Raw genomic sequence first — 27103 nt, 5'->3', positions numbered from 1 at the left:
ACTTTCTGTCCCTCAAGTTCAGGCCCCACTTTGCGCATGAGGAGCAGTCATGAGACCAGAAGCCAGGAGCCTAGGTAACAATGCCAGGACGGGAGGGAGTCTATGGAAATCTAGACATCACATCCATTGCTCGTGGAATTGGCTAAAAGGTAACATGTGGCTGAACCACAACCAGCAAGACACAGTAAGACGTTGCTGGGCATCCTGGAAAGTTTACTTTCAACTGCAGACCAATCATTGAAGAGAATAGACAAGAATCTCTGTGATAATGATGAAGAACTCGCTTAAGGATGAAGTCAAGGTGTAACAGATCACAGCTGAGAGTCTGAAAGAAACAAGTCCCAAGGGGTAGCCTCTTCCATCCTGATGAGCTGTGCTTCTGAGAAACAATACTTTGGTTTTTTTCTCCGACACTGGGCATGGATAATAAAGAGCTCCCCCTGATGTGATCAGTGACTTTGTAAGGCTGGGTACACAGGGGCCTTCTGTCCATCAGACACGTCCCTCGCCTCTCTGTTCTGCCACTTGCCTGAGAGTCCCAGCTAGAAAAGCTAGAAAAAGCAGCTCTATTGCCCACAGGCTTGCTCTGAGATAGTCTGTAAGAACATTCCCATGACCTTGTCCTCAGAACTCTTCTCCCTTCTGGACCCTGTCAGAAGCTCCATGTTTCCTTCACACACACACACACACACACACACACACACACACACACACACACACCATATACCAATAAACTCTTATATTCCAGAGGAGGGACTGGGCTTGACCACTGTCCATGGCCCTGCCTAAAGCATAGCATGACAAGCCTTAGGTACACTGTTTCATAACACAGACAGGAAGGAACCACAGGGCACTTTCCTCTGGGAAGCCAGGCTATGTGGGTGATTCCCAGGCATCCTTGGGAGAACAGTGATCTTTATTCCAGCACGGGCTCTATCTGCCTTTACAGCCTTGGTCTTACGTAGTTCTAACAACAACCTTCTCATGCTGAAGCTTGACGAGATGAGCCAGCATGTCCCAAGCATCATGCCTGCTAGGTACACAACATAAACAGGCCTGAGCTGAGGGTTGTCTGACTCCCAAGCCCAGAGTTCTGTTTAGTATCGCGTGATGCGGCCTCTGGAACTGTACACAACAGAGCACCTGGGGCATGAACCTCAACAATAACCACCACCCGAGCCACTGACAGGGGACCAGAGGCAGTTTATTCGGCTAAGCCTTCACCAATTCATCATGGAGAAGGTCTTGCCTTTAGCAACCAGATCCACATTGTTCCATCTGCCACACCACCACTTGTTTTCCTGGCAAGGGCTCAACCTGAGTGTTAACTGTTAGGTAAACGGCATGGATGGAGCTCAATCCCAGGGTTAAGCCAAGCCATTCTCATAGAACATTCCCTGCCTCTATTAAAGACTGAGTTACAAGGGGTAGCAGCAGCCAGGGACAGATGGAACAATGCTTCTGTGGTCGTGTGGAGGTGGGAGGGGCACTCTGGGAAGGAAGTGTAGGCCAGCAGACCCTTTTCCAGGCTGGGCCCCAAGGACCCCAAACCCTAGGAAGTCATTGGTGCTAGCAGGGTTTATTAGGTCTGCCCAGGTTTTCAGAGCTGGGAGCTCCCACACTTCAGAGGACATTTGCCTTTGGGAACCTGTGGTAGGCTCCTTCTCTAACCCTCTGTTTTGTTTGTTTATGGCATTTTGAATCATTTAGTTGCTAACATAGACTTCAGCCTTACATTTGTTCTTGCCTTTGGTTCTTGAATCTCCAAGTCTTTTTAAATTGTTATGAAAATGAGTATGAGCAAAAATACCATACCTAGTTTCCATACCTACTATGGAATCCAGCACAAAACAACCACCAGGATGGCAGCTTTTGTTATTGTCGCTCCCTTATTATTACAAGCATTCCTCTAGCAGAGTTGAAGAAATTACCCCTGTGCACCAAACGTGACTGTCTCAGTAAGTAAATGTGCATTGGAATACATCCACATTTACTTATATATTGTGGATGTTTTTTCCCTCTACAGGAACAGCTGAATAGCTGAGACACACTTATCTAACCCCCAAACGAAACAAACAATGTATTGACTATCTTTTTGCAGACAAGTTAGCCAGCCATGTTCCCACACAGTCACAACTATCTGTTTTCAGGGTGCTGTCCCCCACATGGTTAACAACTCAAGGGTGTCCTAGCAGACTCCGTGTGTCCTTCCCATCTCAGTGTCTGTCATCTGTGTATCTCCGATTCTGAAGGAGTACCGAGGCTCAGCAAATGTGCTAAAGGAACCCTTTCCAGCACTCTCTGAGCTCACTTCATAAGAGCCCCTGTGGGCTTTTCCTGAGCGTCAAGGCTAAGAGAGTCAGTGACAAGTGGGACTCTTGAAAAGAACGTTTGTGAATCTGAGGGGTCCTCAGCACCTCTGTTCTGAGCCTGCCTCCCCCAGGGTAGGGGAGGTGCTGACTCAGTTTCCCTGTCTTACTGTTTCCCAACACCCTGGGCCCTGGTGGAGATTATTTCCCCTTATGAAGGGGGAAGCAACCCCCTCTTTTAAAAGATTGCCTCACATAAGTTAGACCGTCTACCATCCAAGAGAGCACACATGGGTGACAGACATGTCACAGTGACTCCTCTGGTCCTTACAGTGGCCAATACGGCTTACCCATTTTTGTTCTTAACTTTTATCTTTATTCTTTTGTTTTTTTTTAATGTGTATAGTTGTTTTGTCATAGGTGTTGGGTCCCCTGAAACTGTATTTACAGACAATTGTGAGCTGCCATGTGGATGCTGGGAATTGAACCCCAGTCCTCTGTAAGAACAGTCAGTGCTCTCTTAACCACTGAGCCATCTCTCCAGCCCCTTGGCCAGTGTTTGTGGTCTCCTCCACCAACTGACATTTTGTTTCATTTCAGCCACCCACGAGCTCACATTTTCTGAACAAATCTTGCGGGAAGAGAACTAGAATGTTTCAAAGCAATATGACCCATTTGCAAACTGGGTGTGAAATTGCTCTATCAACTTGGCCAGCAGCCTCCCACTCCAACCTCCCTGGGTCTGGCTTTTCCGATATGATACAATGGTTTTTAGACTTTCAACTCCTGGAGTGCTGGCCTGAGATCTGGTCTCCCCGCTTCCTGGTGGCCAAAGTCCTGACAACAAACAGCAGCACAGAGACCCTGCCCCTCCCACCACCCACACCCCTGCGCTGTGTTCAACATACCAGTCCTTTCCATCAAGTATGGCAACTCTCTCCTGTGGCTCTTCCTTCAGGCTTAAGGAACATACTTTAGCCCTGAGACAGATCTTTAAGGAAAAAATAATGTATGTGTGTGTGTGTGCAACATATATATTCCACAGCATACACACATACACACACACACACACACACACACACACACACACACACACACACATAGTCTCCATTGAGAGTGGAGTCCAAAGCTGTCCAGAGGCAGAGGTCATTGAACACTTTGAAAAGCTTCTGTGATAGACTGTGTAACTTGTTCCGTTGAAGAAAGTTTCCATTGCCACTCAACTGGACTGTACCAGTTCTGCAAACACAGTGTTCATTTTATATATAAATATATATATATATTCCTTCTGCCGTCTGCACACTGTGAAAATATGCTGCTTTCACTGTTAATAAAAAGCTGATTGACTGATAACTAGGCAGAATTTTCAGGGCAGAGAGAATTCTGGGAAGAAGAAGGACAGAGTGAGAAAGAGGTCTTGAGCCAGATGCAGAGGAAGCAGGGCATGTAGAAAATGAGGCAACAAGCCATGTGCCACCTGATAGAACTTAGATAAGAAATATGGGTTAAGTTGTAAGAACTAGTTAGTAACAAGTCTGAGCTAACAACTGAGCATTTATAATTAATATTAAGTCTCTACGTTTATTTTGGAGCTAGTGGTCCAAACAAAAATTCTACCAACACACACACACACACACACACACACACACACACACACACGGAGAACTCTGAGCGTAAAGCTCTCCCCAGAGGCCCGACGGGAAGGAGCACACAGACAAAAACAGCCCCCATTCTTCATCACCCAGGATCAGGTAGTCCACCACTTGTTCAGGAGCAGCATCACCTCCTCCCTCCTCGCTCCTGTAGATACCTCCACGGGCCCAAATCCCAAGGCAATGGCGTCTTGATTATCTGGGGAAATTGGCTCTCCTGGAGTTGGCACTCCATGTTATGGATCACCCTGTGAGTGATTTACAACTGCCTGCTTCCTAAAAGCGCCGTGGCCGGATCGCAACAAAAATGCTTGGAGGCTAGGAGAATCCAGAACACCAGCTGACAGAGGGCGCAGGAAAGAGGGGACAGCCTGAGCTGAGGGTGAGCAGCGCCTGTGCGCCAGGAGCCCCACGGAGTCTCAAGGCCCTGATGCAGGAAGACCAGAAGCATCTTGCTCTTGCCTATTGAAAGCATCACAGAACAAAGAGCGGTCAACAGTCAGATCACCCCGAATGGACCCCGAGCTCCAACGGGAGCAAAGTTGGAGCAAGATTTTGCAATTCAGAATTTTTCAAATTTATGCACAGAAGGACTCAGTGTGCCACTATGTGTGTTGTAAAGTCCGCTACTATGTATGTTGTAAAGTCCGCTACTATGTATGTATGTTGTAAAGTCCGCTACTATGTATGCTGTAAAGTCCGCTACTATGTATGCTGTAAAGTCCGCTACTATGTATGCTGTAAAGTCCGCTACTATGTATGCTGTAAAGTCCGCTACTATGCATGCTGTAAAGTCCGCTACTATGTATGTTGTAAGTCCTCATGCTGTTTGCACATCAGGATTTGGGGTGACTTTTGCTGTCCTTTATTTCTAATTTTTAAAGATTATTATTATTATTATTACAGTGGGGAGGGACTTGTGTGTAAAGGTCAAAGAAGAACTTTGTGGAATCCATTCTTTCCTATTTTTATCCACTTGTCTATCTGTTTTTTTCTTTTTAAATCAGCTTTTAGGGCTTGGGAGATGGCTCATTGGGTAAAAGTGTTTGCTGTGTGAACATGACTATCTGAGTTTGTTTGTTTAAAAGCATGACCACATCTATAACCAAAGCACTGAGGGATGGGGACAGGAGCACCACCAGCCTCACTGGAAAACAATGAGCTGGGGCTCAGTGAAAGACCCTGTCTCAAGGGAATAAGACTGAGAGTGATGGAGGGGACGTTCAACACCCTCTTCCGGCCACCACTTAGGTATAGGCCCTTATGGGCATTCGTTCCTACATATGTGCACATGCATGCACGCACGCACACACACATACACACATACTATATACAAACTACCCAACACACATGCACAATTTTTGAAAAAGATTTCATTTTATTTGTAGGTGTCGTATAGTGCATGTGCCCCAGAGGACAGAAAGGGGTGCTGAACCCGTGGGAGCTGTAGTTACAGTCTTGAGAGACTCAGTGTGGGTGTTGGGAACAGCTAAACTCTGTTGGTCTGCTGGAAGAGGGGCAAGCACTCTTGGACACTGAGCTATCTCTTGAGCCCCAAAATTTATATATATTCAAGATGGTGTGTGTGTGTGTGTGTGTGTGTGTGTGTGTGTGTGTGTGTGTGTGTGACAGAGAGAGAGAGGGAGAGAGAGAGAGAGAGAGAGAGAGAGAGAGAGAGAGAGAGAGATTGTGAATAACAGATATTTATCTCCTCACAGTCCTAGGGATGGAAATCAAGATCAAACTCTGTCTGGTTTGGTCCTAATGAGGTCTCTTCCTGGCTTCCAGGTAGCTCCATTTTCACTGTGTCTTTATGTTGTATTGGTAGGGGATGAGGTGGAGGTCAAGGGACATAATAGGAAAAAAAGGGATATTTACTTAGAGACTAATATCTAGGATAAAGAACTATTATTTCTCAATAATAAAGGAACTTTTTTCTTTTCTTTTTTTTTGTTTTTTTTTTTTGTTCTGTTTTGTTTTTTGAGACAAGGTTTCTCTGTAGCTTTGGTGCCTGTCCCGGAACTAGCTCTGGTAGACCAGGCTGGCCTCGAACTCACAGAGATCTGCCTGCCTCTGCCTCCCGAGTGCTGGGATTAAAGGCATGCGCCACCATCGCCCAGCTAAAAAGAACATTTTTTAAATGGGTGAAAGTTTTGAATAGTCATCTCTAGAGAATACACAGGTGACAAACTAAGGCTCAGGGCTTGGGAGATAGCTTGATGGGTAAAGATGCTTGCTATATGAGCCTGAATATGAGTTTGGATTCCCAGTACATATGTTTTTAAAAGACACTCATTGACCAGCTGCAAAAATGCTCACCATCAAAGATTCTCAACCACCAAGGAAATGGAACCCAGAATAACGAGCAACGCACTCAACAAGAGGGAACTATGCCTGGTCCTGGAAACCTCGCCAGCTGCTGGTGGAGGCACGGGTCTTGGAGGAGAACCTACAGCCATCACTTTACTAAACCAGCATCACCTGACGGCATTCTAAGCATTTGTCCAGAAACAACAACTGTAGTCCTCAGCCCCCACTAAAAAGACTCCTCTCTGCGACAGACAGAGAGCATTACCGAAAACCACAACCAATCAAAATGCAGTTATGGAACCTGGTCCCATAATACAAAACAACTCCTATACCTAAGGCTGAGGAGACACTGTGGGAGAGGGAGTGGAAAGATCTTAGGAGCCAGAGGAACGCTGAGTTTGCTGTGGGGCTGTCACTAGGAGTGGCAGAAACTACACCTATGAAGGCTCGCACACATAACTGCATAAATAGGAGCCAAACAAGGATGGCAACAATACACGTGCCAAAATGGACGGGGAAAGGTCACGAGGCCTCACCCTACAGGCAGCTAAGGAATACTGAGTGGGGAAAAGGGTCCTCTCCAGCGAAGAGCATTCGTATCGGTTATCTGATACCAAATGGTGAGCCTTGAAAATACACACATCCTACAAGTAACATTATATTGACTGAGCAGATCATAGTTATATATTTATTATATGTATATTTATATATAATATATGTTTATAATATTATATATAAATGTAATATAATATGTGTTTATAATATTATATATAAATATATATATGACAACAATTAATGAAAAAAGAGGCCATGGATTTGAAAGAAAACACGAAGGGCACATGGGAGGGTTTGGAAGGAGAAAGGGAAATAATATAATTATGTTATAATCTCAAAAAGAAAAGCAATTTAAAGAATGCTGCATCGGTTCAAATTCACTATAGTAGCAAAAAATCACAAAGCCAGGCGACAAATTGGATGAGGATGTAGGAAAGTGAAGGCGCATGTATTGTTGATAGAAACAGTAAATGGGACAACGCTTTGGCGGTTCTTTACAGTGGCGGCTCTCAACCTTCCGAATACTGCGACCCTTTCACACAGTTCCTCATGTAACTGTAATTTTGCTACTGTTATAAATCATAATATAAATATCTGATATGCAGGAAATCTGATATACAACCCTCGAAGGGGTCATGATGCACAGGTTGAGAACCCCTGCTTTAGCATCTAAAGGTTAAGCAGAACTACACTAATTTATCAGTTCCGTTCCTTCAGTTTACCCAGGAGAAAAGAACCTATGTCTACACAAAACACGTGTACAACATCCACAGCAGCCTTTCCTGCAATAGTGAAGAGGTGAACACACATTACATGCGTATTAATTAATTAATGGCTGAACAAAATATGATCCAATCACACAATAGAATGCTACTCAATCTAAAAGAGGTACATGCTAGACTATGCATGCATCTGGGAGAGGACTAGAGATGGTTTAGTGGTTAAGCACACACACTTCTTGCAGAGGACCCAAGTCAAATTCCCAGCACCCACATCAAACAGCTCACAACCCTTCATAACTGCAGGTCCAGGTAGATCCAGTGCCCTCTTCTGGCCTCCATAGGTACTGCACGCATGTGCACTTAACCCCTCCCACACAATGCTTAATTAAAAACAAATGAAAAGATGAACCTTCAAAATAGTATGCTCAAAGAAAGAAATAAGTCATAAAAGACATATTGTATGACTTAATTCATATGAACTTTCAGAATACAAAGTAAATTGTGGATGCTTAGGGCAGGGGGATAGAAGGAATGAACAGTGGGCAGGGGGATAGGAATGAACAGTAACTGTTAACATGAAGGGAGTTTCTTGACTTTAATGTATTAGATTGTGATAATGACTACATAACTCTGAATGTGTTTTAGAAAAACATCGTAGTCATTTAAATCAATGGGTTATATGGTCCATGGATTACAAATTAATAAAGCTGGGTTAAAACCCGAGAGGGAGAATATGCGAGCTGACCCTATCTGTATTTTTACCTCTGGGGAAGTTTCCTCAAACAAAATGTACGGGCTGGGCCCAAAGTTCAGTGCCTGCCTGTACAAGTCCTCACCCCCGGCACTGCAGAACTGAGCCAACATCAATGATAAAAGACATTAAGTCAGATAGTGTCTAAATCTCTAAATGTCCACAATGCAAGAAAAGCGGAGGAGAGAAGAGGTGGAGTTTGCTTCTCTGATGAGGTCGTGTTGGAAGGTGTGAAGGGGAGACAGGGGACGCTTGAAAGAAGAGGAATGAACGCAACGAAGTTACTGCAGACAGACGAGTGCAAGCAGGGTCGGTGCAAGCTGGGAACCAGTCTAGACAAAAAGGTCTCAGGTGTAGTCACGCGCACACGTGCACACACACACACACACACACACACACACAGAGTGATATTTCATTTGTATTTTAATAAATAAGGCTTGCCTCTGAAGATCAGAGAGTAAAACAGACACACTGGTCATCCATACAGACCAGGCACTGATGACACACAGCTTTAATCCCAGTAGCCACACTAGTTAGCCATGGAAGCCAGACAGTAGTGGTGCACGCCTTTAATCCCAGCACTGGAGAGGAATATAAGACAGGAGGAGACAGGTCTCAGGCTCAGTCTCATTCTGAGGATTCGTGGAGGCAGAATCACCATGTCGGTCTGAGGTAAAAATAAGAGCCAGTAGCTGGCTGTTTTGTTTTTCTGATATTCAGGTTGAACCCCAATATCTGTCTCTGGGTTTTTATTATCCATGCTACACACACACACACACACACACACACACACACACACACACACACACACACACAAACACACACACACACAACTTCCACAGTAGGGTTTTGTTTTCCTTCCGGGTATATGCTGTTTCTCATGGATGCAGTTGGAATTCTGCTGGCAAAGGCGTACACAATATGAGTTTTACGAGAACGGGCACAAAGGGGACGGTGTCGCGCAGTTCTCATCCTGAAGTCTCTATGAATAAACAGAGACAGGATTTTCCCCACAGCCAGAGATTTCACAGCCAGACCTGCTTCATCCTCTGCTGTAGGGAAAGAGTAGGGACATGGAACCGTGAGCTATCCCCAGCTCACTAGGCCATTCCTCCGGAATTTCAGCTGAGAACTCCCCAGAAGATGCTCTGGCCGCCTCTCTGCCCATCTGCTCCCAGTGTGACCATCACAGTGAGGACAGCACCTGGTATCCTGTCCTGCTGGAGATGGATGAGCTCAGCAGGAAGAATGGCTGTGACCTGTGAGCCGCACCCAGTGTTGGCTCCCTCGCAGCTCAGCAGAGGCGAGAAGACCACTGATGTGTCTGGATGGTTTCTGTCCTGTTCTCTCTCCTCTCAAGGCTTAGCTTCTTGGACTTCTCTCGAGTCCAAGCTGCACAGAGTGCCTGAAATGGCTTTGTCATCTCCCAAGATGACAGATTGGAGAAGTTGGTGTTGGGTGCCCTAGAGAAACAGGGAGCAGTCTCAGGAGGGAGAGCCTGAGCAAGAGCCTACAGATTCCAAGCATGCTGCACCTACGCTCGTGGGGAGCAGCCTTTGAGTTGCAGGGCTCCCTAAGCATCCACCATTTAAAACAGCAGTACGACTGTGGTTTTGGCTCCAAAAATAGTCCTAAGAGCATCTAAAATTGCTTTCCATCCTAAGCTGGGCCAGTCCCTCGGGCATGATGTCGCTATTTCTAAAACATCCCTGCTTTCCCAGGATGCCTTTGTCAGATCAAACTTCCATCTGGGCTTCCCCTCCTGCCTGGCCCTCTCTACCCTGCACTGCCCAAGCTGTCTCTCAGCAGGAAATTCTCAAGTTGTGCCTTCCACTTCTTGTTACTGCGTTAGAGTCCTTTAACCTGCTACATGGCTTAGGGGAGCAGACAGAGTTCCCTTTGGAAGCTCCTAGAACTTTGAAGGTACAGACAGGAGGATCAGAAGTTCAAGGTCAGTCTTGGCTACATAGAGAGTCTGAGCCTACCCTGAGCTCCATGATACTCTTAATAAAAATGATGATGATGATGATGATGATGATAACAGTAATAATGACAACAACGAATGGTTCCTTGGAGCAGTCTGGGTGGTTCTCTGTCATGGAGCTGTGACTTAATTCCTAAGAATGAAGGTTAGAAAGTAAAATTCCACTCCCATGGGGGCTGGACTTCTCTAACAGACGTGTTCTGGAAGGTGGGAGGTAGCGCGAATCTGCAGGTTTGTCTGTCCTGGAAATATACAATAGGTAATTTTGTGCCTGGCTTTCTTTCACCTAAGCAGTGTTTGGAGGCTCATCTGCGTAGCAGCCTTTGCCAGAACCTCTTTTCTTTGTACACAGCCAAGTAATACTCCATTGGATGGATACACCACACTTTGTCCTTTAGACAGTCCGTAGACACGTGGGTGGTTTCTGTCCCTCAGCCGTTGGAAATAGCCCCGCTATAAATATTAGCACAGCCACTTTTGCTGGAACACCCATCTTCAGTTGTTTTGTGTTTACGCTTGAAAGTGGAACTTCCAAGTCATGTGACTTACTTCACCACCTCACATCCTCACCCACACAAGTAGTCTCTGTTTACATGACGTCATGAGAGGAGAGGCCAAGGCTCTTCAGGGGGTTCATCATGATTTCCCTGTCCTTGTGGCTCCTTGAAGGGGACTGTTTTAATGCCAATGTCTTTCTGTTTGGAACATTTCCATTGTACAAGGGATTTCCTGTCTACTGCTGAATACACTCAGACAGCAATACCGCCAGGCAGACACTGTTATGTCTGTCCTACAGACACAGAAGGGACTTGGCAAGACCACATGGCCATGAAGGTCCAGCCAAGACTGATAGTCCAGCCCAGCCCTTTCTGCACCATCACCCGGCCCCCTGACTATCTGTCTCTGTCCAAGGTCATTTTGAAATAGTTGGCCTTTCTTGAATTGGTTCTCAGGTCACCATTATTCAGATATAGCCCCTGCTGGTCAGGGCTGCACAGGCTTCTGCAGACACTCTGCCAGCTGGTACCTCCTTATTATTTTTTAATTTTTATTTTGTAGTACTAGAGATGGAATGGGGACATGACCCTAGACAAGCTAGGCAAGTGCCCTGCCACTAAGCTGTATCCCTGACACACTTTCAATGTTTTAATTTTAAGTCAGGATCTCACTAAGCTACCCAGGCTGGCCTTGGATTCACAATCTTCCTGCCTCAGCCTCTCCAGTAGCTAAGGTCGCAGGCTCACACCACTAGGCCTGGGTGGTATCTCATTTCTAACCTGCCCTTTCTCCTGGGGCAGATTCTGCCCAGATCCAACAATAATGTACACTTTTGCTGAGTGCTCCCCTACTTTCTAGAATCCTAGCTGGGTGATCTCTTCTCATCCTTCTACCAAAGTGACCCTAACAGCCCATGACTCAGCCAAAGTCCTATGGATTTCCTCCATGACCTTTTGTTGGTCCCAAGAGTGACTCTTCCCTTCTTAAGGAGAAATCAGTTCTTGAACAAAGGTGTCTTAGTGACCTCCAAAGCAATATGAGGGAGCCCTGCTGGCCGGTGGACTGCAGGCTTCCAACCCTAGTATTCCACATTAGCATGGGACTAGGAGATAAAAAATAAGACAGGTAAAAGATGGTGGGTCACAGTGCCAACCTTTCCTGATCAAAGGAGGCCTGCCACAGGCCTGAAACTTGAGACACTTGAGACCCCTCAGTTTCAAATAAGGAAACTGAGGCTCCATGAAATACCACGATGCTTCCAAAGTCTCAGAGATGATGGGAGACTATGGGGGATTAAGAACACTCAGAGCACTGGGCAGTGGTAGCACACGCCTTTAATCCCAACACTCAGGAGGCAGAGGCAGGTGGATCTCTGTGAGTTCGAGGCCAGCCTGGTCTACAAGAGTGAGTTCCAGGACAGGCTCCAAAGGTACAGAGAAACCTTGTCTTGAAAAACCAAAGTGGGACACACACACACACACACGAGTCCATGTTTTCCTCATCTCACCCACCACCTGCCTTCCAAGTAGGAACTCTGGGAACTGGTCTGGTCTGGATATCCTTGGTGGTTCTGCAGGAGCTGTGGATCCTTAGGTACTGGGAGATCTACCCCACATCCATTCAAGTACAAGCACCAGCCTAGCTGTTCCCAAAGCATGTTTAAGTGACGATATGAGCTCCAAAGAGTAAGCACTCACGTGCCACTCCATCTGAGGATCTTGGTGCCTGAGAGGCTTCGGTCCTGAGGACATGCCAGAGCACTTGGGACACATATGCACAGCATAAATCTCCAGGACACACAGGCATAGTGTCTTCCAGCCTTATTTGGTCAAGACATTTTTTCTAGGCCAAGTAGCCCCTTTAAAACACAAACGTGGGGTGCCCTAAGGCCTTTTGGGTTAGAGGGTATCTGGATGTGGGCGAGGAGGGTGGTCGTAGGAACAGTCACTTAGGGTTGTGACGAGACCTGTGTCACCCCGGGGCTGAGGACTGGCTTCCTGTAGCAATGGCTCCGGAGCACTGGTTCTTCAGAAGAAAAGCTGGAGAAGTGACCCAGATGAGGGTTTGTGACCCTCTAGCTGATTTGTCCACTGGGGATGGCATAAAGGAGGAGGGTACACAGGGTCATCCAGGAAGTTTGACATATACATGGCTATTGAATACTGAATACACCTTCCATATTGGACCGTGTGTACCTGTGTGTGTGCACATGTGGAGTCCATAGATCAGGTGCCATTCACCTTGGTTGTTTGTTTGGGACAGGGTCTCTTATTGGCCCCGAACTCATCTAGTAGGCCTAAGTTGGCTATCCAGTGAGACCGAAGGCTTTCCCTGTCTCTCTTCCTCCTGGTGCTAGCATTACAAGCATACTCCATCACACCTAGCTTTCTGTGTAGGCCCTGGGGATTGAACTTATCCTCACGCTTAGACAGCAAGCACTACACTGACCGAGACATCTCCCAAGAGTCCATACTAGACTTCCTGCCGTGAAATTCTTCCTGAGGTTTGAGGAAAACTGTGTGTTTCCTGGGATCCAAGCATTCTCAGTGTGCCAGGCAACATATTTGCAGACTGTCACCAGGACCTGGGGAAGGTTCAGAGTGCAGAGTTGTGCTTCTGAGGTGGCCCTCACGATTCTGCAGCTGTGTCCAATTCCAGGGGATTCTGGCACTACAGTCTCCCGATGATACTCAAAACAACAGTTAATGTGGACAGGACTTACTTCTTCATCAGACACAGAAGGACCAGGGCGAGGGACCCACAAAAGTGCTCCAATTTCAAAATCAGAAGAAAAAAAATGGACTTTTAGGTCAAAGAACATGTTTCAGTGGATGTACTTATCTTCCCACAAGGCTAGAAAAGAACACTTTTAAGTTTGGTTTTATTTTTTACCCTCCTTAGCTGAGGATGACCTTAGACTCCAGATCCTCTTCCCTCTACCTCTTGAGTTCTGGGGTTCCAGATGTGGGCCATCACTCCCAGTTTTATGGAATGAAGAAGCACAGGGTTTGTACACGCTAAGCAAATACTCAGCCGACTGAGCGGCATTCCTAGCCGTAAATATTTTCTGAAGGAGGAAAAGACCCGCGTAGACAAAAGTTCCTGGGGTCCACAAGATGCTAATGAGAGTCTGGCGGCAGGGCTGGCAGCAGTGAGCTTGGTTGTACCATCTAACGCATGCCTGAAACTGAACTCTGGAGAACCAACTCAGGAAAAGCTCTCCCGTGCAGGTTCTATGGTCCTTGGGAGGCTATAGAAACACAGTCAAAGCCGGTGTTGTGTGACTATCGATTGACTGCACACTCCATCTCCTGGGTCTTGCTGGGTTCACCAGTTGGAAACTTTGAAGGTGTGCCCAAAGTCTGCTGGACTCCTCCACTTCTGATGCCTATAAGGTCCATCCCTTTCCAGGACTGAGCTCCAGGGTCTAGGAGCACTCTCCTGCTCCCAAAGCCAAGGAGTCTGGAGAAACTGAGCCTACAGCATGAGGAAAGGGAACCAGGCTCTCCGAGCTCTGTTAAGGATGAAAACAAGACCCTTGGCTCTGATCTGCACAGTGGATGTCTAAACTGAAGCATGAATCAAGCGTCTTGTTAACAAAACGACAGGGAAATAGGCATCCCTCCAACAGTAAATGTTTCCTTAAGCACAGCCTGATGCCAGCCCAGCTGTCCCCAGGGGTACTGCAGGGCCTTTCAGAGACTGAGCCTGAACAGCTGGCCCTTAAACACACCTGCAAGGCCCCTCCTTGTCACCCACACAGTGTCTGTCACAATTATTGCCCTGGGATGGCCTCAATCACGCAACTGTCGGGTGGATCCCTGGGCCTTGCAGAATAAACAGTCTACTCGTGAGGAGCCAGCCTTTGGAGAAAAGAGCGAGTTTGCTCACCGGCACAGTGCAAGCCAGGCTTAGGAGCAGGGATCACCTCTTCTACGTTAGCTCATTTCTTCTCAGGAAATGACACCAGGGGTGGGCACTGGGCAGCTCTCACTCTCCTCAGACCTGGGACTCCCACGCATCCCTTCATTCCCTGCCTGCCAAGGGCCCGGGAACAACCTGCCACAAAATCACCCTTTCTTAGTACCTCTTTCGAAATCTACAATGAGCTAACTTTTTTCTGTTTCTTATTATAGGTATGAGTATTTTGCCAGCGTGTATATAGATGCACCATGTGTATACAGTACCTACGAAAGCCAGAAAGGGGTGTTGGATCCCCTAGAACTGGAGTTACAAATGGTTATGAGCCGCGACGTGGGTGCTGGGAACCAAACCTGGGTCTTTTCCAAGAGCAGCAAGTGCTCTTAACCTTTGAATCATCTCTCCAGCCCCCTGGGAAAACTTTTTTGACACCTTACTAACTCAACTATACTTTTCTCCTGGCCTAGTCAAGTCCCAAGTGTTAATTTCACCCTTCCCCCTCATCCTGGCTATTGCTTTTATGTTCTCTCTCTCTCTCTCTCTCTCTCTCTCTCTCTCTCTCTCTCTTTCTCTCTCTCTCTCTCTTTCTCTCTTCCTCTTCCTAACAGGGTCTTGTGACATAAGCCTGGTTTGCTTGAAAATCACTGTGTAGCCCACTGGTCTCAAACTCATAGAGATCTGCCTGCCTCTGCCTCCCAGGTGCTGGGATTCGAGCAGAACGCCTGGCAGCTTTCAACATGCGATACACACTTGGCAACCAAGGGCAATGTGGCCTTGGCACTGACGCTTCCCACTGTGTGACCCTGTCTCAAGCTTCTTCAAATGGAGATAATGCTGTTAACTACCTCACAGAGTGACACAAACATGAAATAATAAAGGTGATGCATCAGACACAGTATTCAGCTAACATTCAATAAACGCTAGCTGTTGTAGGATAATAACGGGGCTTTTGTTGCTCTTTTTGTTGCCATCTAATAAAACACAGCCCTCTAGATTTCATCAAATGCTGCCTTCCTCTCTGAGCTCTGAGACGGTGCTGTGTGTGTGCAGAAATGACGTTGATGCCTTCCAAACTCTAAGAATACTGGTGTAGGGACAACTTGCCAAGCATTCCTGGGTCTAAGACATGAAATCCTCGAGGCCCAACACCTCCAAACCTGCTTTCCCTGGGCCCAGAACAACTAGAAATAGTCTGCCCTGAGTCAGGGGAAGTCCTGGAACACCATACCTGTCTGTTTACACTGGCCATACAGGGACAAGGGCAAGGAAATAGGCCGCCCCCCAATGGTTTAAAGGTAAAATTCCCACATGTGACGGGCGCCGTTCTCTGTGTGTGTGCTGGGGTGGGGAGCCGGGAAACTTAGCAGGTGGGCCAGAATAAAACAAACCAAGTTAACAAGTCAAAACCTCTTTTGAAAACACTTTTGATTTCAACAGTTTCCCCTTTTTGAGGAAACCCTGCATATAGGACAGAGGTCTTCAACCTTCCTAGGGCTGCAACTCTTTAATACAGTTCCTCATGTGATGACACCAAACATAACATTATTTTGTTGCTACTTTATAACTGGAAGTTTGCTACTGGAATAAATCAGAATGTAAATATCTGGTATGCAGGATATCGGATACAGGACCCCTGTGAAAAGATCATTCAACCCCCAAGAGGTCTCGACCCACAGATGACCGAAGCTGATTCCCCATAACCACATCTGTGTCCCATGATCCTGACCACTGACCGTTACTGCTGACCCTACGTTGGGTTATTCAAGGTCTTTCTTCTGAGAGTAGGAATCATTGAGTCTGGTCAAGCTAGGCTGGTGCCCTAGAGAAATAGTCCTCATAGTACAGTTGACCCATCCATGCAGTACAAGACATGCCAGGACTAAGAGGGCATGCAGGTAAATCCCAGCATTTGGGTGATTAGGCAAGAAGATCGTGAGTTCAAGGCCCACCTGGGATACACAGCAAGATCTTGTCTCCAAAAATAAACAAAACAAACAAAAAAAAGAAATATACAAGATAGCTTGACAGAACATAGGGGAAAAAAAACTTGGAAACCATTTTTTTATTTTTATTTTAAAAAATAGAAACAAATAAACTTCCCAGTAGTGGCATTATGCATCCTGTATTGAAAGATAGGTGTCATAACCACCACAATTTCTATCTCTTGTCAAATTGGTTGGTGCTGTGGGAGAATGCTCTGGCACACTTTAAAGATTTGTCACTCTTATTGGTTTAATAAAACTCTGATTGGCCAGTAGCCTGGCAGGAAGTTTAGACAGGGCAACCAGACTAAGAGAATTCTGGGAACAGGAAAGGCAGAGACTTCCTCTGTGTCTGTGTCTGTCACCAGCCAGACACAGAGGAAGCAAGATAAGAATGCCTTACTGAGAAAAGGTACCATTCACATGGCTAAACAGCAATAAGAATTATGGGTTGATTTAAGCTGGAAGAGGTAATTAGTAATAAGCCTGAACAATGGGTCAAACAGTTTATAACTAATATAAGCCTCTGTGTGTTTATTTGGGACTGAATGGCTGTGGGACCGAGTGGGACAGAAACTTCCATCTACAGATTGGGTTAAGAAACACCTAGGACACTGGTGAGGCACACCTATGTCTATGTTTATGAGGGCAGTTCCAGAGAAGACCCACTCCAGATGTGGGCACCACCCTATGGGCTGGGTCCTGGACTAATAAAAGGGAGAAAGGAGACTGTCAACTGAACACCAGAATCCCCCTTTCTCTCTTTCTGAACTGCCCAGATGTGAGCAAGTAGCTCATTCTCTGCTGCCACAGCCCCAAGCTGCTCCTGTGGCCATGTTTTCCCCCTATGGTGGACTGTATCCTCAAACTGGGCATCTGAACTCAAGTTTTCCCACTTTACAGCAAGCACATTACCCTCTGAGCCCTTTCCTCATTACATGGATGACGACTTTGCATGTGCAATGGTTCAGATTTCCTCCTCCTCTTCATAATGACCCTTTAAGCAATGCTATATACATAATTATATGGGGAAGGAGCCAGGAAGAGATTAGGGCTTTGTCCAGGGACACAAGGCAATTTGTGGAGCTGGGGTTTGATCGGTTGTTACTTTTGACTGTCTCGTTAACTGTGGAAGTGCCTATAAACTCTCAGGGCAAAAATCTTGATGAGCCATAGACAGTGAAGCAAGGTTCACAGTGCAGGACATGGCATTTCCTGCCAGTAGAAGGCTCATGAGGTTAGACTTAGGTTTTCTTCCCAGACAGAGAAGGGGCTTGATCATGGGGAAGGTGATGAGACCTTAGAAAGATTGTCACACACTGAGAGAAGACAAAGGAGAGGGACAGAGTAAAGCAGGCCTGAGGTGGGGATGCAGGTGCCCCAGATTCCTGCTCTGATCAGGGCCTCTGTTCTGATCAGCTGCACTTGGGCCTTCTGGGATTGGTTCTTGAAGGAGTAGAAATAGAAGGCTCAATATTCTCCCCTGCTCTGAGTCTCACTGTGTGCGCTGCAGGGAGATACAAGCTGGAGAGTGGGGTGTGGTGTTTGTTTGGTTTACCTTGTCACTAGTAGCTAGGTTAGTGGCTTACGTGTGTAATCCTAAAACCTGAGATAATAAGGCAGAAGAATTGCTCCAAGTTCCAGGCCAGCCTGGGCTACACAGAAAGCACTAGACCATCCTAGACACACAGCAAGACCCTATTTCAAAGAACAAAGACTAGTAACTAGATGTGTGGTCCTGGCTAAGTGATCTAGCCTTCCCAAGTCATTTGACTCCTATCAACTTTAGATACTTTTTGTTACTTTTCTGCTGCCATGATAAGACACCATGACGAAGACAACTTACAAAAGGAAGATTTTTCTTGGGGAATATGATTTCAGAGGGTTAGCATGCACGGACATCATGGAGAGCACAGCAGCAGGGACCCTAGAATAACAGCTGCAAGCTCACGTGTGGGCATACAGCTGTGAGGCAGCTGGGACCCTAGAGTAACAACTGCAAGCTCACGTGTGGGCATACAGCTGTGAGGCAGCTGGGACCCTAGAGTAACAGCTGCAAGCTCACGTGTGGGCATACAGCTGTGAGGCAGCTGGGACCCTAGAGCAACAGCTGCAAGCTCACGTGTGAACATACAGCTGTGAGGCAGCAGTGACCCTAGAGCAACAGCTGCAAACTCACGTGTGGACATACAGCTGTGAGGCAGCTGGGACCCTAGAGCAACAACTGCAAGCTCACGTGTGGACATACAGCTGTGAGGCAGCAGGGACCCTAGAGCAACAGCTGCAAGCTCACGTGTGGACATACAGCTGTGAGGCAGCAGGGACCCTAGAGCAACAGCTGCAAGCTCACGTGTGGGCATGCAGCTGTGAGGCAGCTGGGACCCTAGAGCAACAGATGCAAGCTCATGTGTGGGCATACAGCTGTGAGGCAGCTAGGACCCTAGAGCAACAGCTGCAAGCTCACATGTGGACATACAGCTGTGAGGCAGAGAAAGAGACTCTGAGAGGCAGTGTGGACTTTCTGAAACCTCAAAGTCCACCCCCGTGACACCCCCCAAACAAGGCCACACCTCCTAATCCTTCCTAAACAGTTCTACCAGCTGGGACCAAGCATTCAAATATGTGAACCTATAAAGGCCAATCCCATTCAAAACACCACGATGGCTAACATGTGAATTTATGAGGTATGAGTTAGATCAGATATGACATAGACATGCTGCTAAAAAAAAATGGCAACCCAGAAGTAACCCAAAAGAAGGAGCTAAAGAAAACGTTTAATTCTGGCCTGGAATTGCCTATACAGAACTTAGATTGTAGGTGTAGGGGGGAGCCAGGGGTTGGAGAGACAGCTGAGTAAAGGTTTGAAAAAGGACTTAAGTTCAGATGTCCCGATTGTGAGAGACCCTGTCTCAAAAAATAAGGTGGACAGTGACAGAAGATATCCAATGTTGACATCTGACATCCACACTCACATGTACACATGTCCAAGAACATATACACAAGCATACATCACACACACACACATATATATGTACAAACATACATACAAAAAATCAGTCTAAACCCTTCTAGTCGGAGCAAGTCTTCTACCAGGAATGTTTCTATTACACAAGTCCTCTACCAGGCATAGTTGAAGGCAAAAAGTCGAACACCCTGCGAGTGCAAAAGGCAGGAGCTGAGGTTCCCACTGTTATGTGACTGTGTTAACCTTGGAGTCTCTCAACAAGGCAGCACCTATCTCTCAGGCTCATGTCTCTTAAAGACACAACTTGCTACTAAGTATGGGTCAGACACTGTGCTGCATGAGAGACAATACTATCAGCTGGCTCCACCGAGGGTAGGATTCCAATGGAGCTCAGAAGCATGCTCCTGTGGACAGCTCAACCCCTCCCCCTGCTCTTTCTCTATGGAATTAGTGCTAGCTCCTCCAGCTCTGGGGTTTAAAGGGCCCTGTCTCCCCTCTAGCTGTGATGTTTTGAAAAAGAATGGTCTCCATAGACTCATATATTTGAATGCTTAGTCACCAGGAAGTGGCACTATTTTAAAGGATTAGAGGGATTGGGAAGTATGGCATTGTCAGAGTAGTGGTGGTCTTGTTGGAGGCAGTAAGTGTCTGGGGGTGGACTTTGTGGTTTCAAAAGCCCAAGCCTCTGGAACCACCTACTTTTCAGTGTGTCAGCAGGAGAACTGACTGTGTCTGTGTGTCCCTTCCCATAGAGGCCACTCTGGGAATTGCATCTCCCCTCCACAGCAGGCTGTGAGCAGTGCGCATGCTCCTCCCTCATGGGGTTGAGCTCCCCAACACTGCCAGCACTGCACCTGCTGTCCCATGAGCTATCGGCTAGTTGGATCATTTGCACATGACTCTGATCATTTTTGCCATGCCTGTTCATCTATTAATATTCATTTGTGAGCAATGAAGCAAGGCTGAAATCTGGGCTCTACCACCTACTAACTTCTTGTTGTTGGGCAAGTTCCTTGCCCTCCCCTCTCTGTGCCTCATCTGTGCACTGAAGACAACGATGACAGCTGCCTGGAAGGGTTGTCACGGCAGCTTCGTGAGCCACTGCTGGTGAAGGCTCTGACTATCACAGTACACAACAGGCATTCAGTGCATGCCAGCAACCACTGTCGCATTGATTTAAAGGGGAAACTCTATACCCTATTTAAAGTGACAAAAGTCAGTACCAGTTAACACAGAGAGAGCTAGAAATGCAATGAAAACAGTGATTTCATCCCAGCCATTGCTTACCAAAGGTTCCACACCAAGACCTGTTCTCACTTTACCAAGAAGAGAGACAAGAAAGCCGAAGAAAGCTGTTGAAGGCACGCTGGGTTCACACAGGGTGATCACTTCCTGATCTTCCCGGCTTATCTGCTTTAGCAACTCTCATTCCCAGACACGGGACTTCAAACACAGAATCCCTCCTCAGCACAGGAGACCAAGAGGATCTAGAAATTGTGTCCGAACCATGTGGTTGTCTGTGCTTAAGGCTGGCCAGAACCCCACTGGCAGACATCTTGCAGAACAGCCTAAGTTTCAGGCCACACGGCACATATTCACCTCTGAGAACTGAGTTCCCAAACACGTGGGAAAGTCATCACATCATGTGTGTCCCTCGGGTAATCCTCTAGGGAAACCCACATTGCAAGCACCACTAACAGGAAGGCTGCTGACGGAACTGCCATGGCTAACATGACTCTGCACGGTGAATCCACTCCAAAACCACTGTGCTCGAAGAACTGTTACTAACATAGAGAAAAGATCACAATGGAATTGCAGTTTTAAAAAAATCAGACTACAAAGCCATATGAGATCTTAGTTTTATAAATAATAGGACAATATAAAGAAGCTGCAGGACTGAGATACGACTCAGTTGGTAGGCTGATTGCCTAGTGTTCTAGTTTGCTCTCTGGGATAAACCCATGACCAAAGCGACTTGGGCAGAGAGATACCAAAACAGGAACTCAAGGCAAGAGCTTGAAGCAGAAACCACAGAGGGATGTTGTTTATTGGCTTGTTTCCTGTGGCTTGCTCAGCTACATTCTTAAACAACCCAGGCCCACTCACACAGGGATGGAACTGCCCATGCGGGGTCCCTTCCACATCGATCAGCAATTAAGAAAATGCACCCACAGACATGCCCGCAGGCCAATCTGGTGGAAGCAGTTCCTCCATTGAGTTTCCTTCCTCCCAGGGACTCTTAGGTTTGTGCTACGTTGACAAAAATGACAACGGCACCCAGAACACTTGAAACCCTATTTGATAAGCTGTGAACATACACTGTGCATACTGGGGAATAAGATCAGAAGTTCAAGGCCATCTCCAGCTACTTGTTGAGTTTGAAGCCAATCTGGGCTACCTAAGACCTTGTCTCTAAAGAAGGGCAATGGAGGAGAGGAGAGCGGAGAGGAGCTTATAGACAAATCTCCTGGAGCTGCCTAATCTCACACGATCTCAATGTCTAAGCGGGTCTTGGCCTGCACAGTCCTTGAATGATAAAACTGTAAAAATAAGGAATATACCATAATAGTAGCGATATTTATCTCTGAATGATGGGATTCTGAAGTGGCTCTCTTCTTTATAATTACTTCTGAATTTTGGTTTTATACTTGTTTCTGTATTCCCAAAGAAAGTTTAGCAGAAGCATAAACTACTGTAACCACCAGAAAATAATTGAATAAAAATTATAAATAAAGGAAAATAATACGCAACCAGTGTTGATTAAGACAGTTCGCTTTTGTAGTAATAACTTTAATTATATTATTTAACCATGTTGTTACTGAGAAGACATTTGGTTGAACTTAAGATTTTGACAATTTCACACACACACACACACACACACAAATGAACTGTGATCATATTCACCCTCAGTACTCTCTCTTATCCCCTCCTATTCCTGCTCCCACCTTCTCCATTAGTCCTCTTCTTCTGTCGTTTTTTAATTTTATTTTTATTTATTTTTGAGTCACTGAGTTAATTAGGGTTGTCTATGTAAGCATGGGGGGTTACTTACTAGGCAACTTAATGGCTCACTGATGGAGAGACTGATTCCAACACAACCACTAACTGCCTACAGCTCCTCAGGGAAGGGCGGGGCCTTGTGAGCCCCTCCCTAATCCGTGATGTAATGCTGAAGGGTCTAATCTTGTGCCTAAGCCTAGTCCTCGCACACTTTTTTTTAAATTTTATTTTATTTTAAGATTTTTTTTTTAATTTTATAGGCAGTATTCTTGCCTGCATGTATGCCTGCAGGCCAGAAGAGGACACCAGATCTCATTGCAGGTGGTTGTGAGCCACCATGTGGTTGCTGGGAATTGAACTTGGGACCTCTGGAAGAGCAGCCAGTGCTCTTACCCTCTGAGCCACCTCTCCAGCCCCCTGGCATACATTTGTATGGCTGTCACCGTCCGGGGAAGCTTTTCTGTCTGACTGTCACTTGCTTTCTGTCTTCCCTAGAGAAGTCCCTGACAGGGAGGGCAAGGTTTGCCCAAGGCCACAGGCAAGAGTTACCTCAACTCCGGTGCCAGGTCCAAAGGTCCATCATGTGAGATTGACCAGGGCTGTCATCTGAAGCCCAAAGTGTTGTTATCTTTTTTAAAAAAGTAGCACACGAGAGAAAGACATCATGAGACAGAGCTAGGGTAGAGGGGTTCTTATCAGGGGAAGTGAATGTGAAAGGAGAGAGGGGAGAAGAGAGACCAGCCTCTGGAGATAGCAGCAGCAGAGAAGGAAGAGAGAGAAAGAGAGAGAGAGAGAGAGAGAGAGAGAGAGAGAGAGAGAGGCAGAAAAGCAGGAAGAGACAAAGAAAGAGACAGAAGTGGGTAAGGCCCACCTTTCAACGGGAATGTAGCAAACGGGAGCAGAAGGTGCTCTTAGTGACTGCAGTTGGGGACGTATCCTGTCAGGACCTCAAGGGCAGAGCAGTACAGACACCTGAGTACTAACACACAGTCCACAGGGCTGGTGTGGTGGTCCCTTCTCCTCAGTTCTTGACTGCTGCTTCCTCTCTTCTTGGTGCAGTTTGGGTAGCACACCCCTGGGACCTGAGTTCCCAACCACAGGGTGGGTGACATCTACTGCAGAAGCTGCCCGATCCTAGAGAGAAGCAGCCTGAACTAGACCCCACCCCTCCCCCACTAGGAGAGCTGTGTGCCTCTAAGCTACAACACCCTGGGGTAGAACACAAGCAGTGGCTGGAAGAGCACACAGCAGGAACTCAGCTTCTTTTCCTTTTCTCCTTGCACTTACTGCCCTCACTATCCCAGCACTTGCTTCTCCAGCTCCCCGTTCTGTCTCAGGTAGCTCCCTAAGCTGCAGGAGCAGAGTTATTGTGTCTCCATCTGGACCTGGGCATTAAACAGACTGTCAAGTCACAGTGAAGATGGCCATGGAGTAGCCCAGGGGCCCTGTGGGGCTACTCAGTTGACACAGCAAGGAGAGGGGATAGCCAGAGCCTCCTCATCCGGCATCCTCCAGACGGCAAAATCTGACTATCGGATCTTCGTTTACATCATCAAAAAACCTGTGTGCTGTTTAACCAACGGTTCGTTCATTCAAAAACAATTGGCTCTGGACATTCAGTAGGCTCATTCTAGGGATGGAACACACAGTGTGGACTCTGTCTCATAGACTTCAGTCTCCCAGCTGCTGGAGCCCATTTGTCGTGTAAACAATCCAGTTTCCTCCCAAGAACTCCCAGAATGCTTTAGCCCCAAAATAAGAGCCCCTGGGCCTATTGGGGATTGGGAATCCCATAGTTCTTACTCACCCTACCCAAGATACTGGGTCACTGGTGGCACTAAATACCTTCTAGCCCTAGTGCCCCACCTGTAAAGCTGAGAGACAGATGTATGTCCTAGCAAGGCTGTGGGGTCATGTGACACTTCATGTCACAGCATGAGGGTTTGAGCTCCTCCCACAGTTCTCTGAAGAAACAGGACCCAGCAGAGGTGAATGGGGCTGGGGGGGGGGGGGGTGTCAAAGCAGAACCTCTAGAGATGGTCAACTGTGGATAAATCAGTTGTGCGACTTCTCTATGGCTCAGAAAATACATTTATAGGCAATGTCTTGTCCGTACTGTGGCAATTAGCACGGTTTTCCTTCCCAGAGGGTCATAAAGGGTGCGTGCATGGCAATGACTCACCACCACGCATATGGGAGGAGACATAGGCTTGAACACAAGCAGCCACCTCCAACGCATGTACACACATGCTGTACACACATGCCACTGAATTGTGAGCCAAATGTAACAACTGTTTGTGTTGTCGCTTAGTTGAAAATCAGAGGCCAGTATTAGAGGCGGTAGGGTGGGAACCCACGTAGACCGGCTTCCAAATCCTAGTGCTGACCCTTTTTGTGTGGCTTAGTCAAACCACTGAACTGAGGAGTGGGTAGCTGCATGTGCCCCACTGGCAGGTGTTACCTCTTTCGGGGGAGGCCCTTCCTCCCAGGTCCTTCCTGGCTTAAGCTCCAGACTGGCAGCCCTGGCAGCTTCCTCCTGCTCCTTGCAGAATGAAGCTCAGCCAGATTCAGTGCTGCCTTGCTTGTCTGCCACCCCAAAGCTGCCTGAGGAGTGTTAAAGAGCAGCAGCTGTCTCCTGTGGCAGCGGGAGCGCCAGCCAGGGGTCCCAGGCCATGCTGCTGTTTATGCAGACTCCGAGGCCTCTCCAACTTTTACAACTGTTTACTGCGCAGAAGGGAGCCCAGAAGCTGGGCTTCTCCTGGGCCTCGCTCTGCTACCTTCCCTTTGGGGAAGCCTGTCTGAGTGCCACTCACTCTAGAAATAGCTTCCAGTGATCTCTGGAGGGGTACAGGCCGGGACACACACACAGAGCCACGAAAGGGTGCACGATGTGGTGGGCTAGGGGACAGGTACAAAAAAAGGAATGGGGTCAGAGATGGAAACAGGAGCTGAGAACAGAGCACAGGTCAGGAAGGTCAAGCATAGAAATGGAGCAGAGTCAGGGATGGAGGCGGCTGGACTTAACAGCCATTCACATACACAGACCCGTGGGGGAGCAAAGCGGAGACCCAGGAAGTCCTGGGGAGGAAAGCCCACCCTGCCTATCTTGCACAACTCTGACCCACATTACTCTACTGCCACAAAGTTCCCACAGGAAAGTCAGGGTGAGGGTCTCAGGGAGAAGCCCCATCTTCGCCCCAACCTGCACATGCTTTCCAGCAGCAAGCAGAAGGGGCAGGATTTAGTGAGGATCGCGAGTTTCATTTTTTATTTAAAACTTAAGACAGCAACAATAAAAACACTCGGCTAAAATAGCACCCAACCAAGCCACTTCCCCTGCAATTTAAAGTTAAGTGCCCCCATCCCAGCACCCTGTACCTTTAAGGAGGAGAAGGCGCCTCTCTGCTTCCCTCGGGCTGAAGAGGCAGGTTATTCTAGGCAATAGCGATGACTTACCTAAAACTGAGTTATTCCCCTTTCCTCCCTGGCCAGCCTCTCTTCACTCTGGGGAGCTTTTACCATTTAAGGTCAATGTTACATCTGGCTCCAGAGCTCGGAGCTGAAAAGCTCTGGCTGCAGAGGCCCGGCTGCCTGCCTCCTCCTCAGAGAGGGGCTGGGATGAGGGGCTGGGACTGGGAACCAGAGATCCACCAGGCCCCCTGCAGCCTGGCTCTGGGGATAAAGACAGAAGAAGCCTCCCAGTCAGCCTCAGGGTTCAAGGAACTTTGGGCCTGAGTGGTAGCCCCTTATCCTGGGCTCTTGCAGGGGTACCGCTGTAGCCTACAGCAGTACCTAGGAAGGTGGTTGGAGTTGCAGGACACTGTCCTCGCTAGAGGGGAATGAAGGGGACATATGTAGAGCAGCCTCCCACCCCGAGTGTCCAGCCTGCTTGTGAGCCTAGATAAGATCCTGGCCCAGTGCCAGGAGAAGCTGGGAATGTTTCCTGTCCCAGGGATTTGGGGGTGGAGGCTGCTCCCATCTTAAACACTCAGAATTGCCAGAGAGAAGAAAGGCATGGTGAAGGGGATTAGCTAATTCCAGGCCTGGCAGCAGCTCCAGGGGTCTGTCCACCTAACAGTGCCGTAGTCTTGACATTGCAAAGCCTCCGTCTATCCATCTCTGAAGTGGAACAATAGTGAAAGATCAGGACACTGTGGGCCAGGGTCTCATAGGTACTAAAACATCAGGGATGAATTTCTTGCCCCCACCACACCCCTCAACTCAGGCGGAGAAGCCTGCCTCTCTTCTGAAGTCCACACCCTGTCCATGCTTGTTCCTCACCTTCCTCAGAAACAGCGCCCAAGGCACAGAATGACAACCCTAAGACAACCACATGGGGGCTCCACCACCCTTTCTGCAGTTAGAGATCTCAACAGCGAAGCCCTTGGGTGGCCCAGGCAGATAACCACAGGATACTCAAATTTAAACCTCAAATGAAATGTAATTATTTCCAT

General features: G+C 47.3%; 1 protein-coding gene across 2 annotated transcripts in view; it reads right to left on the bottom strand.

Annotated features, from left to right (window-relative positions):
• Irag1 (inositol 1,4,5-triphosphate receptor associated 1) overlaps positions 1 to 26515 on the bottom strand; it is a 106853-nt gene extending 80338 nt beyond the window's left edge. Inside the window, exon 1 of one of the 2 annotated variants that reach the window (XM_087908565.1) lies at positions 26028 to 26515. The gene's annotated coding sequence lies outside the window, so the exon portion shown is untranslated. The remainder of the gene's footprint in view (positions 1 to 26027) is intronic. The other variant, XM_087908566.1, reaches the window with a different exon arrangement.
• Positions 26516 to 27103: the final 588 nt, after the last annotated feature.

The sequence above is a fragment of the Myodes glareolus genome, chromosome 7 (genome assembly GCF_982192425.1).
Source record: "Myodes glareolus chromosome 7, mMyoGla1.1, whole genome shotgun sequence".
Classification (NCBI taxonomy): Eukaryota; Metazoa; Chordata; class Mammalia; order Rodentia; family Cricetidae; genus Myodes; species Myodes glareolus.
The sequence above is the reverse complement of the archived record's forward strand: the minus strand, read 5'-3'. Positions and strand labels throughout refer to the sequence as shown.